Here is a 14,764-nt window from a genome sequence, read left to right as displayed (position 1 = left end):
CCCTCTCCGTTCATTTACTTGCTTTGAGACTCTGCTTCTTTCTCTGGCCGCTAGTGCGCTGTTGTCTATGTGTGTTAACTGCAGTAGAGGAGGAATGGAGTGCCTTTCCTCCACACAAACAATCTCGCATCTTTCTCACAGTTTTCTACAGCACATGAGCGCGCGTCTTTTAAAACTCGATCAACCGAGTTTTTCTTATAGCTATGAACTTAAAAATTATCGAATCTTCCTCGAATTTCAAGGCACATATTTATTTGGTATTTACTTTCAAAAGAAGAAAATGTGAGGACGTTTCTCTCTTCCCTCCCCCGAGGAACCGCCACTGCTACGAAACGAAGTTGAGACACACAAACATTGTCTAGGGGCGGCTACAGGTTTAAGAAACACAGGACACGTTAGCTGTTTGCTGATGCAGCTACCTTCAGGTTCGTATACAAAATGAAAGATGTCACGTGAAGGGTGCTCTGCTCATTCAGAGTTTAATGGGTGCGGGTTTTATATTGTTTACTGCATTCTGATAGGTTGTTTCGACACAGCATGCCTATTTTCTATTTAAAAAGTAAACCTTTTGTCAGGAGTTCAGTTGTGATCTAGTGAAAGTATGAATTGTGAAAATATATTAAAATTCCGCGAATAAAATCTGTAACTTTACCTGTGCTTGTAAAAGAGTCCGAATATTATTACTTTTCAGCCAAGGATGAAAATACGAGTATATTACGGTATAAAGTGTGTAAGTTGGACATAAAAGTTAAAAAGCGTCGTGATTTACAAAAGCATTGTGGTTCGTTACTTACCCTCGTGTTAAGAAATAACTTTGAATTCTATACGATCAGCTGTTGATAACAATAAAAGTGTTAAACTAAAACTGAAAAAAAATTCTGCATATTCGAAAACGTTGTGAAGTGCATTATGAATTAAACAGTGAACAGGCACAAGATAATACAGAACAACATTATTATAAATATAAACAATTTCAAATTCGCAACACTAACATCGTGTGATGACGAAATAATATTTTCTTAGCCCAAACATTGTTTCAGTGATAAACTAACAGGTTTATACAGGGTGCGTCAGAAAGAACGGATGGATTTCACATGGCAAGAAAATTGTAAAGATTCATCAAATCAAAAATTTATTGTTATCAACATATTCACCAATACATGCAGTTTATTTATGGAAAACAACATTATCCATATGATGTCCTTGGCTTTCAATACAGGCATCGAGGCGTTTTCTGATGTTCGCCATCACTTTCACAGTCATAGCTGGTGCAATTGCCACGATTTCTTCACGAATCGCTGTCTTCAGTTCGTCCAGTGTATGTGATCGATGTTTACAAACTTACGCCTTCAAATGGTCCCAAAGAAAGAAGTCGCAGGGCGCGAGATCTTACCGTAGCCTCGGACAATCTCAGTGCAATAGAATTTCGTCCAGGTGATTTCTTCTTTAATGTTGAACCTGTGATACGAAATGAAGCCGCCCACCGCAAAATTGTATTCCGAGTTGGAATCCTAGCGTGACATCCGATGTCGAAATGAGTCCTGAGTGGCGATCACAGACTCTTCATTTTTCAAAAATGTCTCTACGATGAAAGCACGTTGTACACCAGACCAACACCATATTCTCAACTGAAACTGCATTCTATGGCTGACCCAACAGTCGTGGTCCCCCTCACTATATCCCTCTCCTCGTTGCGTATCGATAGTTTGAAATCCATCCGTTCTTTCTGACGCACCCTTTATTTTACAATTTACGAATGTACACTGTTTTACACTGCAACAAAATTAACAAATTTAAAAACTATTACCATTTTCTACAACGAAGAGAATAAGGTAAGTCGCTTTTGTAAATGTGTATTATAATCTATTTATTTTAGTCACCTAAGTATACGGAGCAATAAAGCAGTGCTCAATAGAAGTCCCTGTACTACAGTGAGTTAATGTAAACAATACGGCTTGTACAGTGCGATCGAGAAGTCCCTCCGCAGTGCTTTTGTAGCCGAGAACCCACTAGGCAGAGAATTAAAGTGTATTTGGTACAGAATTCAAATAGCAGCACTGTCCGCTAAGCATATGATGGACTGGGGGTGTGAGGTTGTCAAGCCGAAATGAATGGGGGAATGCCAACTTTCTACAGGGTTGTATCCTAGGATTACTAGAAATAATAGAGCTGCGGAGTCACTTTTCGATCGCACTGTATAACACGCGAAGTAGTTAACGTCATAGGTTCGGTGTTCGAAGTTCCATCCCCACCCATGACCTACTGTATGATAAACTGATTATATGGGGAAACCCTGAGAAAAAATCCCAGCTGCGACTATGTCTGCCACAAGTGTCACTATGGATTTCTCAATAAAAAAAAAATCCCAGGACCGATCGGAACTCGAACCCATTCCACCTACGTTATACGTTAACGGTCTCTACCACCACGTGGCCACCGTAAGGAACCTTTTGAAAGCCTGTACAGTGTAAATAAGCACTGAAGAAAACAAGTGATCTAAAAATTAACAGTCAAAACAACTGTTTTGAAAGTTTAAAATATGGCATAAATGTCCCGTTGTAGTGCTGGAATAACCTTACTACACATCGTTAATAACAAGTCAGTATATGTCCCATCTTACCTATAGCAGAGAGAGAATGGTAACGTAGAAGTAATTATATACACAGGAAGTGCTTCTCTTCCATCCAGGCAGCCAGGGTTTCGATCACCGATTTGGTCGTAATCGAATTTGTGGTGAAATAACAGACGTTCTACCAACACTCTCTACCCCCTCATTTCACTTAATTAAAAATAGGCTGTGGTGAAGTCATTAAGGTAGTACAATAGAGGATACAAGACCTGTCCTGTGACCTTACCATGTGCGGTGGCTACTTCAATTGGTTTGTATGGGAAAGATAGATTTTAGTCTGACAAGCAAACATTCTCATGGGGGCAGATAATAAAGTTATTTTTTTTTCTTCAACCATGTTAATAATGTCAAAACATGTGCTAATACAAATTTTGGCCATTCGAGCGCAATTACGAGGGCCGTAAAAAAATAAATTTCCCTGGAGCAGTTCACAGAAAAAAAGACACTATTTCATGGAAATATGTATTGGAACAGATACAGCAATTTGTGGAGCTATTTTTCAACATATTTCGTGCCGAAACAAAGACATTTATCATATCGTGGGATCAACTTTTGCATTCCTGTGTCGTAGAAGTCTGCCGCTTGGGATCGGAACCAGCGTTTGACAGCCATCTGCACATATCTGTAGTAAATTATTAGAGAGAACGCAACATTTGCAATACAAAACACAGTTGGTTCCCATTAAAAAAAAGAAAGTTGACTCTAATATCTTGAAAATTATTTCATGTACAAAAATACATTACGTGTATCAGAATTCCCCTTCGATGTAATTTAACTTGAAATTTTCGGTTTGTGTATATCTGAAATATTTCACAAGCTATCGGAGATGAAAGAATTAAGTGGACCACCCTGTATAAGCTATGTATTTATTTCTATTTATACAGAATGGAAGTAAAAAACTGTGCATATTTTAACACTTTATTCCTTAGCTAGAGTACAACAAAAAACAAAAATTTATAATACCATATTAGTCCCAAATGAATGCTTTTCTTAGAAAAAATTTCCCCTATTACTCGATTAGTAGGCATACTATCCTACGATTCTGATTTTTACTCTTACCATGTGATAAAGTGACAAGAAATTATTTATCGCTTTGCAGTTTTTCAATAAAATAGACGGTTTTCTTGCAAATTAAATAAAAAAATTACACATATCATAATTTTCTGCCATTATGAAGATCGGTAACCCTACTGGAGTTACTAAGGAACGGAACTCTGCTGTTCTGACCGAGAGCGTGTGCTTTCGCGAGTCGGCGACGCGCTGTTGCCAAACTTCGCAGTCTTTCAGCCTAATTTTCTAATTAGCCATGCATTTGACTACAAAACACATAATAGGCTTTTTACTTATTTTAATGTATTCTATTGTCCCTTTTAATCTACATGGCTGTTATATCACTTTCACTCTGCACTAACACTAAATTTAAAGGTTATATTTTCGTTGTAAAAATGACCTATGCATTGTCATAGATTATATAACAATAAAACTCTGCTACTCATTGCTGATTAAATGCTGACTTGCATGGTTTAAACTTCGACATTGTACCAACACGTCACTAATTTGTATTTAAGACAAGAGCCTGGAATGTAAAAAAATACTAGATAGTCCACAAGAACGTTGATCTTGACAAATGTTTCGCATTAAATGTAATAATATACAAAGACCTTCGTTTCTGTAAAAGTAGTTAATCCAATGAAAAACGGTGTTATGGAATCAATTTTTTCAAAATATCAACAAAAATTGTTCATACTTTTCTTGGTCTCTCAAGCAGCTGTTTGTAACGATCCCTCTCCTCTCACCCCACTTTTTGTTCACCTGAAGACGACAGAGTTCATCTTCGAAACGCTGTGATTTTCTTTTCATTACCGGCAATGGAAAAGTCCAATCTAATCTCTTCTAAACAATTGAGAACAGTTTCTTCCCTCATTAAATCAACTATTCATACAGATAGTCGTTTAATTATTCTTAAAAATATAGTTTCAGTGCATAAGATTACGAATCTAACACGTTCAGATTTAAATCCGGTAGAGACTAATTGTCTGTTTGAGATTTTTTCCGAGGTTTTCTGTCAACTCTTCACAGGACAAAAGCTTCCACTTTTACGCGATTGGTTATCGGGTTATTTTCAATGATTATCATCCTTATCTTCATTATCATATCGAGGAGTAGAATGGTTCCACTTTGTAGCTTACTTGCACCGGCAACCTCAAAGTTATTCATTCATAGGGTGTCTCAAGACATGTAACAAGTAGCTTCTAATTTGATTATAATCTTTCACGATTTAAATTTTATGAGACTTAATACTGTACTTGAAAAGTCATTTTAAGCAAAAAATTACCAAAAAAGTAATTAACAATAGAGGGCATTAAGCTACAACCAAACATTCTCATGAGGACAGATAAAAAAAAGTTATTTTTACATAAACATGGTTGGTTGCATAGTAATTTCAGAATTCTTTGTTAATTTCGTTGCTTTACCCGAATGTGGTGCCGAAAGTGGTCAATTAATTACAATACTACCCCAACTCTGTGGAGGACAGCATAATTCTATGGGTAGATAATAAATGCTTAGAATAACTTCATTTGGAAATAAGATGACGATAAAAGGCTCTTCTCTTACAATGTGAATACTGACTTTTTTAAACCCATCAAGTCTTATGATCAATTTCATTAACGTCTGTTAAAGCTTAATAATCCGTTAGGTCAATTCAACAAATAATATTTAACAGCCTCTTATAAACCGCGGTATAGAGCTTGAAACATTTTCGTCCGCTCAACAATTACGTCCCTTACTATACTCAGCCTGAAAAGTATTTGTTCAGAGTTATTTGAATGCCACTGAAAACAGTTTGCTACAAGTCATGTGCAAAATCCAAATACATATACATTTTTTGTACGGCACTGATATTTAATGATATGCCAGGACGATAGTCGGAGGAACATAGTTTATGGGCCCCTCTAAAGTTTGGGAACGGTGTGTAATATTTGGTAACACTTTCTGAACAAACTTTATTCTATTTCACTCCCAGAGTTTCCAATTAGCTCATCTGCGCCATTGACTAGACAGTAATTACTTAGTTTTTTTTATATATTCAACAAAGAGCACTGAGCTATTCTTTCGAGAAATCTCTTCTTTCTGCTTTTAAATTTGGCGAGTACTGTATCCGATGGTTCTAAATTTCACTACCAAATAATGGTGCTGGAACTGATGTAGTGTTATATACTATTAAATTATATTCAATTTTTATCTTATGCTTGGAAAAGTTATTTGACATTCGTAATACGGTATTTGTTGAAATTTAACTATATTGGTTTTAAAATGTTCTACGCTCTGTATTAACCAGGTTTGTGTCAGTTTCAACAAGACGCCCAGTTACTGAGGATTTCAGCTATGAGAGACTTAGTGATAACTATTTGCAGGCTGCAAATCAAGATTTCAGGTATAACTCCCTGTAAAGTTGATTTGAATAATTTCGAGGGAAAAATTGTTCCGGAGCCGAGTATCGAACCCGGGACCTTTGGTTTAACGTACCAACGCTCTACCACTGAGCTACTCGGGAACTCTAACCGACACCGATCCAATTTTTACCTCTATATTCACAGACCTCAAAGTGGGCTGACAACCGTCAAGCAACCAACTTCGAGTGCACACTAACTCTGTGTGACTTAAATTGTGGTTTTCTGTTAACGAACAGTGACGTGTATTATGCAAATCAAGATTTCAGGTATAACTCCCTGTAAAGTTGATTTGAATAATTTCGAGGGAAAAATTTGCAGGCTAATCGGAAATAATAATTTTGAGGTTCATAATGCAAAAATGCATTCCCATGTATTCCACATAGGCTATATGTATTACTTTTCAGGCAAATTTTCAACACAGACAGCGATTATAGGGCCTAAGTGACCCTAGAATTTGTTGTGAGTCCAAAGTACAGATTCCAAGACGTTGGTACGAGTTCCAGAGAAATGGAACCATCACGAATTGATGACACCGATGTTATAAATTTAAAAACAGACGAAAGATCGTAACAGGTGCTTATTCGTTCTAGACACTTCTGATTGTGCATATGCTTTAATATATTCTTGTGGGTATATTAAAAGATGGGAAGATTATTAATCTGACCGAGGTAAACTGGATTGATACGCTCAAGACTGGTTTGTGGAGGACGACGGTGAACCTTCAATGTAGGAATTTCTTGGCGAGCTCCACAAGCGCCCTCGCCAACCTGTGCAATGTATGTGTGTAATGCGTGCATTTAATGTACTGTGCAGCAAAGGACAATCCATATCGGAAGCAGGTCGCTGCTGTATGTTTGTTGTCATCAGTTTGTAGTTAAATTACAGACCTCATTTAGTTCATGACTTCGCTATTCCGTACTGACACGATAATATCCGCCATTTAGAGGAGATCACATAACTTTCGTGTCCAATGTTAAGTTTTCGCCCAATTATTATCATTATTATTATTATTATTATTATTATTATTATTATTATTATTATCATAATCATCATCATTTTACTTGAAGCAAGTAAAGAGATAGGTTTGGAAGTAAATCCCGAAAAAAAAAAATTATATGATTATGTCTCGTGACGAGAATATTGTACGAAATGGAAATATAAAAATTGGAAATTTATCCTTTGAAGAGGTAGAAAATTTAAATACCTGGGAGCAACAGTAACAAATATAAATGATACTCGGGAGGAAATTAAACGCAGAATAAATATGGGAAATGCGTGTTATTATTCGGTTGAGAAGCTTTTATCATTCAATCTGCTGTCAAGAAATCTCAAAGTTAGAATTTATAAAACAGTTATATTACCGGTTGTTCTTTATAGTGTGAAACTTGGGCTCTCACTTTGAAAGATGAACATAGGTTAAGGGTGTTTGAGAATAAGGTGCTTAGGAGAATATTTGGGGCTAAGAGGGATGAAGTTACAGGAGAATGGATAATTACACAACACAGAACTGCACGCATTGTATTCTTCACCTGACATAATTAGGAACATTAAATCCAGACGTTTGAGATGGGCAGGGCACGTAGCACATATGGGCAAATCCAGAAATGCATATAGAGTGTTAGTTGGGAGGCCGGAGGGAAAAAGACCTTTGGGGAGGCCGAGACGTAGATGGGAAAATAATATTAAAACGGATCTGAGGGAGGTGGGATATGATGATAGAGACTGTATTAATCTTGCTCACGATAGGGACCAATGGCGGGCTTATGTGGGGGCGGCAATGAACCTCCGGGTTCCTTAAAAGCCAGTAATCATTATTATTATTATTATTATTATTATTATTATTATTATTATTATTATTATTATTACCATCATCATTAATAAAAAACATATCCCCTATTAAATGCCCATCTCCCGAATTTCATTTGTCTGATACTACATGCGCTCTGGAACTGTCAAAAATGACGCAAGACATTAGTTTATATTTCGCCGATACGGCTGAACGCTTGGTCGCATTATATGCATGTACTCGTACGTATAGTAGCCCCGTTTAATTATTAGGCAGCGGCATTCCTTTTAAGATTTATAGGTCTTTATTGCATGAACCGATAATAAAATGAAAATGCGATGTTGTCACGTCTTGTTTGTTGCTGCTATATATTAATATAACACGGAGTATTGGAGCGGCCTTCAAAAGACATGACGACAGTGGACAGCGCGACATAATTAAAATAATTGAAACTACAAAGCTTCCGTCCATACACTCCGCGTAGAGTATTGGAGCGGCCTTCAAAAGACCTGACGACAATGGACAGCGCGACATAATTAAAATTATTGAAACTACAAAGCTTCCGTCCTCTTTGACACCGCTAGCCTACTAATTGAACGTGGCCACTTTACGTACGTACGTACGTACGTATGTATGTATGTATGTATGTATGTATGTATGTATGTATGTATGTATGTATGTATGTATGTATGGTTGCCAACTGTAGTATACGGAAAGTCGCCTAACAGTAGTTCAAAAGATTCCTTATTCCTTATTATAAATAGAAAAAAGATTTGCTTTTGTCATTGGGCTATCATAGGGTGCTGAAAAAGTCTCTAAATCCCTATTTAAGCAATGGAACAGTTTTAAAAAAAGTTGCCAAAAAGTTACAAGTCTCCAAATTTGGCTAAAAAGTCGCTAAATTGACAACACTATGTAGCCTATGTATTCATATATGTACTTATCTATATACATATGCACATAAATATCTACGGCGATGTGTTTTAAAAAAGAGGAAAAGAATGGGAAAAATTATAAAATAATGCTTCTGACATGAACATTACAAGAAACGTTCTTCTAATATAATTGTGACTGAGAGATGCACCGTTCTCTCGTAACGCTATATTTTAAGAAAGAAGATGATGAAAAGCAAGAAAAAGATCTGCAAGAAGAAAAACAAAATATGAAGACTACGAAGAACAGGAACAGTTTTTACTAGAAAAAGGCGAAAAAAAAAAAGAGAATTGCGTGGAAAGAAAGAAAATGATTAAGAACAAAGAAGAAGGAATATACTTATCAATACGTTAGAGAGAGGCACTCTACGAGGAATCAGAAGTATCAAAATAATAAATAAAGGTACGAACTAAAGACAATATCGTGATAACACGTACTAAAAGCAACGTGAATGAAAAAAATAAAAAAAAGCAGAAACATTATGTGTAAATCTTAAAGACCGCGAGTATTTGAACGTAAGAAGAGCAAGAGCATGAATAAAGAAAACAAAATAAAACTAATCTTAAAACAGATTTTTAAGCAGAGTGCGAAAAACAAGAAAATAAAAAGGAGAAAGAAGACCGAAACGACAGCAACAAAAACAAGAATACAAAAATCAAGGAAAAGAAAAGCAGTAGAATAAAAGCGAAAAAGAGAAAATGGCAGAAGAAAACAACACAAAAAATGCAAATCAAGCTTTCAGGTATGACTCCCTGTAAAGTTGATTTGAATAATTTCGAGGGAAAAATTGTTCCGGGGCCGGGTATCGAACCCGGGACCTTTGGTTTAACGTACCAACGCTCTACCAACTGAGCTACCCGGGAACTCTACCAGACACCGATCCAATTTTTCCCTCTATTATTCAAATCAACTTTACAGGGAGTCATACTTGAAAGCTTGATTTGCATAATACACGTCACTGTTCGTTAACAGAAAACCACAATTTAAGTCACACAGAGTTAGTGTGCACTCAATGTTGGTTGCTTGACGGTTGTCAGCCCACTTTGAGGTCTGTGGATATAGAGGAAAAAATTGGATCGGTGTCTGGTAGAGTTCCCGGGTAGCTCAGTTGGTAGAGCGTTGGTACGTTAAACCAAAGGTCCCGGGTTCGATACCCGGCCCCGGAACAATTTTTCCCTCGAAATTATTCAACACAAAAAATGTAAACATTAATAAAATTCTGAACGCGAGCAAGAAAAATAAGAAAAATATAGTACGAAAAATATAGTACGAAAAATAACAAGGGTACTATAACTGTTAAGGAAAACGAGGAAAGAGAATAAGAGCAAGGAAAAAATACAAGAGCAAAATTAAGAAATTTGTAAGAAGAAGAAATAACAGCAAGAAAGATACGACCAAGAGAAAACAAGATAAAATGTAATGGAAATTAGAAAAAAAAAAAAGGGCAAGAAATCAGTACAAGAGATAAAAATAAATAAAAACAAGACCAAAATCGAGATGCTAAAGAAATTATAATAAAATAACTAAATAAAATTTGTAACACGGCATATACTGGTACGGAATTGTGAATCTTTTCACGAAGATAGATGATGGCACTATTTCCAATGAATCTGCTTCCTCATCAACACATCACTGTTTGTAGGGTTGCGATAAAAATGGTTGCTGGGTGAAGCATATCTCAACAAAGACGTGATAATGTGCAACGGAGACTATAATCAGATAAAGCGGAGTGGAAAACGCAATGATCGCTATGAGAGCCTGGGAAACTTCAGCGGAGTGGACACTGCGAGATGCTTCCTGTCGTAATATATGGTTCACTTTACGGCTTCTATTTTGTTTTTACACAGGACTCCTTAACGTTTACATTTAAACGGCAATATGGCTAGGATTTTTATAGTTTCCCTATCTCATTTCCGACAAATTTAATTTCTGACTATCTTTACTAAAAACATTTTTTCTACTTTATAATTATTTTCAGTAGTATTTGGACAGGAATCTTCGTTTATTTAATGGTTTGAATTTACTACATTTTTTACAATTGTAACATAAATTACGCATTTTACGTGTATTTTACACGTAATGTAAAAATTAATATTTTTATTAGTGCTCTTTATCGATCAAAATATTTAATCGATTAAGTATTTGAATTTAATCGATTAATCGAGTTTTGGTCCAGTTGAAAAAATTGTTTTAATATACTGTAATACACAATTATTATTAAATTTAACTTGTGTTCAGTGATAAGCATCGTATTAAATGTTGTATGTGTATTACAAAACAACTATTAAACTTTCTTACTAACATATTTATTAATGGGGCTTATAATATCAATTTCTCCGGGAATTTTTTTGAGACAAACATAAATAACAAAAAGTATGAAGATTCACGTAGTTAATACTGCTTCATCCATGATTTTAAACATGTGAGGGCATTCACATGCTCCGAATTAAGTGTCGCTCTACGTTTAGTAACAATGTTTCCTGCATCACTAAACACGAAAAAACCTTTTTTTCTGTCAAGCACTTCTCCACGATCGTTCAATTTAAATCCATACGTTTCACCGAGTTTACCTCTCAAATTCTCATATGACAATGGAGTTTACACTTTTCACAAACCACAGAAAACTGATTTCTTTTCTTTATCAAACTAAACACACAACCTTCATATGCAAACTCAATACAGAAGCTGCAACTGCAAAGTACAGCGGTCGAAACAGAAGACTGGCCCCTATTGTAATCGAATTACCAAATTTTAGAAAGAGAAGAAGGTAGTTACGCTCTCACTTGCACACAGTGTAGACATGGCTATTTTATAAGAGATGAGGGGGACGAATCCCAGAAAAGTATCTATGTCATATGCTAGGAAGATGAGCTGACAACAATGTGGAAGTTTTCTTGGAAAACCATAAAACTTAATAAGTGTTTCGCATTATGTTTCAACTTTCAATAGAGGTAGACTAGGTCTTTCTGAAGTGTTTGTGCAAAGATTTTCCCTACGCTACCTGGTTTACAGTTAAAAATAACAGTACTATTGTGCTTTTAATTAAGCAATTTCCGAGTGAGAAATATTGTGGAATTTTTAGTATGAGTTTGCATTAACAAAATAATAATTAATATCAACTACAACCGATTAATTTTAATCGACTCGATTATTCGATTAAATATTTTGATCGATTAATCTTACAACAGAAATTGATCGATTAATCGATTAAATTCCAGAACGCTAATTTTTATGCATAACTTTCCAACTCTGGTTGTTTTACGTGGTGAACATACTCAAAGTAAGGAGAGTGATTATACAGAATATTTAAGTCAACTAGTTGACAAAATTTCAGAACGGCCCCGAGGTTCACTCAGCCTTCTATAAAATTGAGTACCGGGTCTTTCCTGGGGGTAAAAGGCGGTCAGAGCGTGATGCCGACCACACCATCTCATTCTAGTACCGAGGTCATGGAAAGCATGGTGCTCTAACTCCATGCCCCCCCCCAAGTGCCTTCATGGCATGTGACGGGGATACTTTTTTTTTTTTTTACTAGTTCACATAGCATATTTCGCAGGTTTATTTTTTTGTCATTTCTGTGTTTGTGTCTAGTTCCTTCCAAGTACTTCTGCCCCGAGCTACAATAGACCAGTGATTTACCTCACCAAAATATTATAATTATCTACAATTTCACCCATGCTAGATTATCGCACAATTGATACATTGTCATTAAATAATCACCAAGAATAGTCATTGAGCAAAATTACCATGGCAGTTCATGAAAACCAAACCTCATACAGAAATAAGAGGTACTGGACGCGATACATATAGAGACAGAGAACACCAGCATTTTATTTCAAGTGACTCTCACCTTGTACGTACACATGGACAGAATAAAAGTTTATCCACGTTTCCAATAGCGACCCGCGATGACGTAGGCACACCCAACAGGAGGGATACCACCATCACCACGACAACGACGGAGGTTGTGGTGGCAACGGAACGAAACGGGAGAAAGAATGAAAGAACGCTCGAACAAGGAGAAATAAGGCCAACTGATTGCGTGCCTCGTCTTTTATTTTCCTTCTGTTCGAAAACGTGCGTCGCCTACTGATAACGCAGTAGCAATAGCAAGCAGGGGCTTCACACGGCGGGGCGGTGTCCTGTTGAGAGTGACACTGAAACGCCGGCCGTGCCTACCTGCCTCACCGACTCAGGACTACAGAAGTGAAGATGCGTATGTGTATTTTCTCCTGTACATTTATTCGCCAGCTAATTTCATTATGAACTTAGATCTAAATATTCGTCTTCAACGTCTTCAGACTCCTGTCTGAACATTTCAACATCGCTATCACTGTCTTCTTCCCTATCCCCCACCTCCACAAGTTCTTGGCTGACGGCGGCATGACTAATACCCCTGATCACAAAACATATCGATCATCATAATGCAATTTCAAGACAACTTTGATCAATCTCACTATGCTGCCAACTAGCGACTGCAAAAGAAGTTACATTATAACCCTGATTGAATTGCATGGAGTAATAGCTTGGAGCTGTACTGTACTCCAACCAGGAGAAAGTCTCAGGGGAATGAGATGCAGCGGGGTTATGGTATGAATAAATATTGATGTCATAAGGTCATATACATGGGTACACGCACCTCCATTGGCTAACTCTCAAATCACAAACGATAACACTGATACACACATATTTATACTACCCTAGTTACAAATTAGATCACGGTTAATCTCCTGGGGCCGTATTCATAGACATTCTTAGCGCGGGATTTCGGTGGATGATCAGCGAACTAACGTTTTTCGTATTCATAAACCAGTGTGAGCGATATGATATGATATGAATCCTGTTTAGCACGCTCGTAGCCCGGGCTAGCGAAATGTCTATGAATAGCACCCCTGGTCTATGAATAGCACCCCTCCATACAGGAAATAACATATGCAGGAGAGCGCATGTTTTTTAAACTGACGTTATAACGGTAATATCTATCTACTTCGCTCCAATATTTGACGTAATAGTAAGCACATTCCTTTCACGGTTAATCTCCTGGTTGGAGAACAGTACTTCTATCTTGGAGTCGTCGCCAAAAAAAATAATTTTCGACAGTGGAGATCCTAACGGTTGTTCTCTTTTATATGTTTCCATTTTATAACATGAGAATGGCCAATCTGATATATGTGATCAGGGCTTATACAATAGGTAAATTAGGTACGGCAGAGGTATGGTATATGGATTTGATGGTTAGAGAGGAATACGCACTATGGCGGATAGTGATGTCGGCTTAACTCGGGTAGCACAATCGGTAAGCAACTCTTCCCATCACGGGTGCACGAACAATATTTTTCTGTAAGAGACTTCTAGAGTAGCCTAAGAAAGCAGAAAACTGTACAACATGGTCTGTTGTTGTGACGAAAATTCAAGCCCCCACGTACCGGTAAGGCATCATGTCACAAAATGTTCACACCTAAGTATTTTTGATAACGTAAATATTATTCAACGTCTTGAAAAGAGAGCAAATATTAAGAATATTGATGGAGAGTTTAAGGTAGGCCTAATGTAATATCTGTCTGTCTGTCTGTCTGTCTGTCTGCTGTATGTCATTATTCACTTATTTACTTATTAACTTACTAATTAATTTATTTATTTATTTACTTGTTTAACTTATTTATTTATTATTACATTTTATAGGTAAATATATTCTAGGAAATGAAATTTATATTAACCTTGTATCAGATTCTATTCTTATAATGAAAATTAACTATTAAATACCGATTCGTGTATGATCGATGTTTTCCTGTCCATAATATTTCTCGACTCTCATGCTCTACCGCTTGCCGATTGCAGGGGACTTATTCCGCGTGTTATATCTAAGTAAGCGAACATTGACTCTCTTTTATATCGACGGAGCAGTGTACTACGAGTACTAGTGTACGGAAATTCATACTGCACTCAATCCAATGCGTATAT

The 14,764-nt window shown here is 36.6% G+C and overlaps 1 protein-coding gene and 2 non-coding genes across 3 annotated transcripts in view; 1 reads left to right on the top strand and 2 right to left on the bottom strand.

Annotated features, from left to right (window-relative positions):
* The window catches only part of LOC138710793 (forkhead box protein O-like), a 384,845-nt gene that overhangs the window by 80,156 nt on the left and 289,925 nt on the right, over positions 1-14,764 (bottom strand). The window lies entirely within an intron of this gene.
* Positions 9,594-9,666, bottom strand: TRNAN-GUU (transfer RNA asparagine (anticodon GUU)). The gene has a single exon. It is a non-coding gene; the product is annotated as a tRNA-Asn (tRNA).
* On the top strand, positions 9,897-9,969 carry TRNAN-GUU (transfer RNA asparagine (anticodon GUU)). Its single transcript has one exon. It is a non-coding gene; the product is annotated as a tRNA-Asn (tRNA).

Source organism: Periplaneta americana, chromosome 12 (genome assembly GCF_040183065.1).
Source record: "Periplaneta americana isolate PAMFEO1 chromosome 12, P.americana_PAMFEO1_priV1, whole genome shotgun sequence".
NCBI classification, from domain to species: domain Eukaryota; kingdom Metazoa; phylum Arthropoda; class Insecta; order Blattodea; family Blattidae; genus Periplaneta; species Periplaneta americana.
The sequence above is the reverse complement of the archived record's forward strand: the minus strand, read 5'-3'. Positions and strand labels throughout refer to the sequence as shown.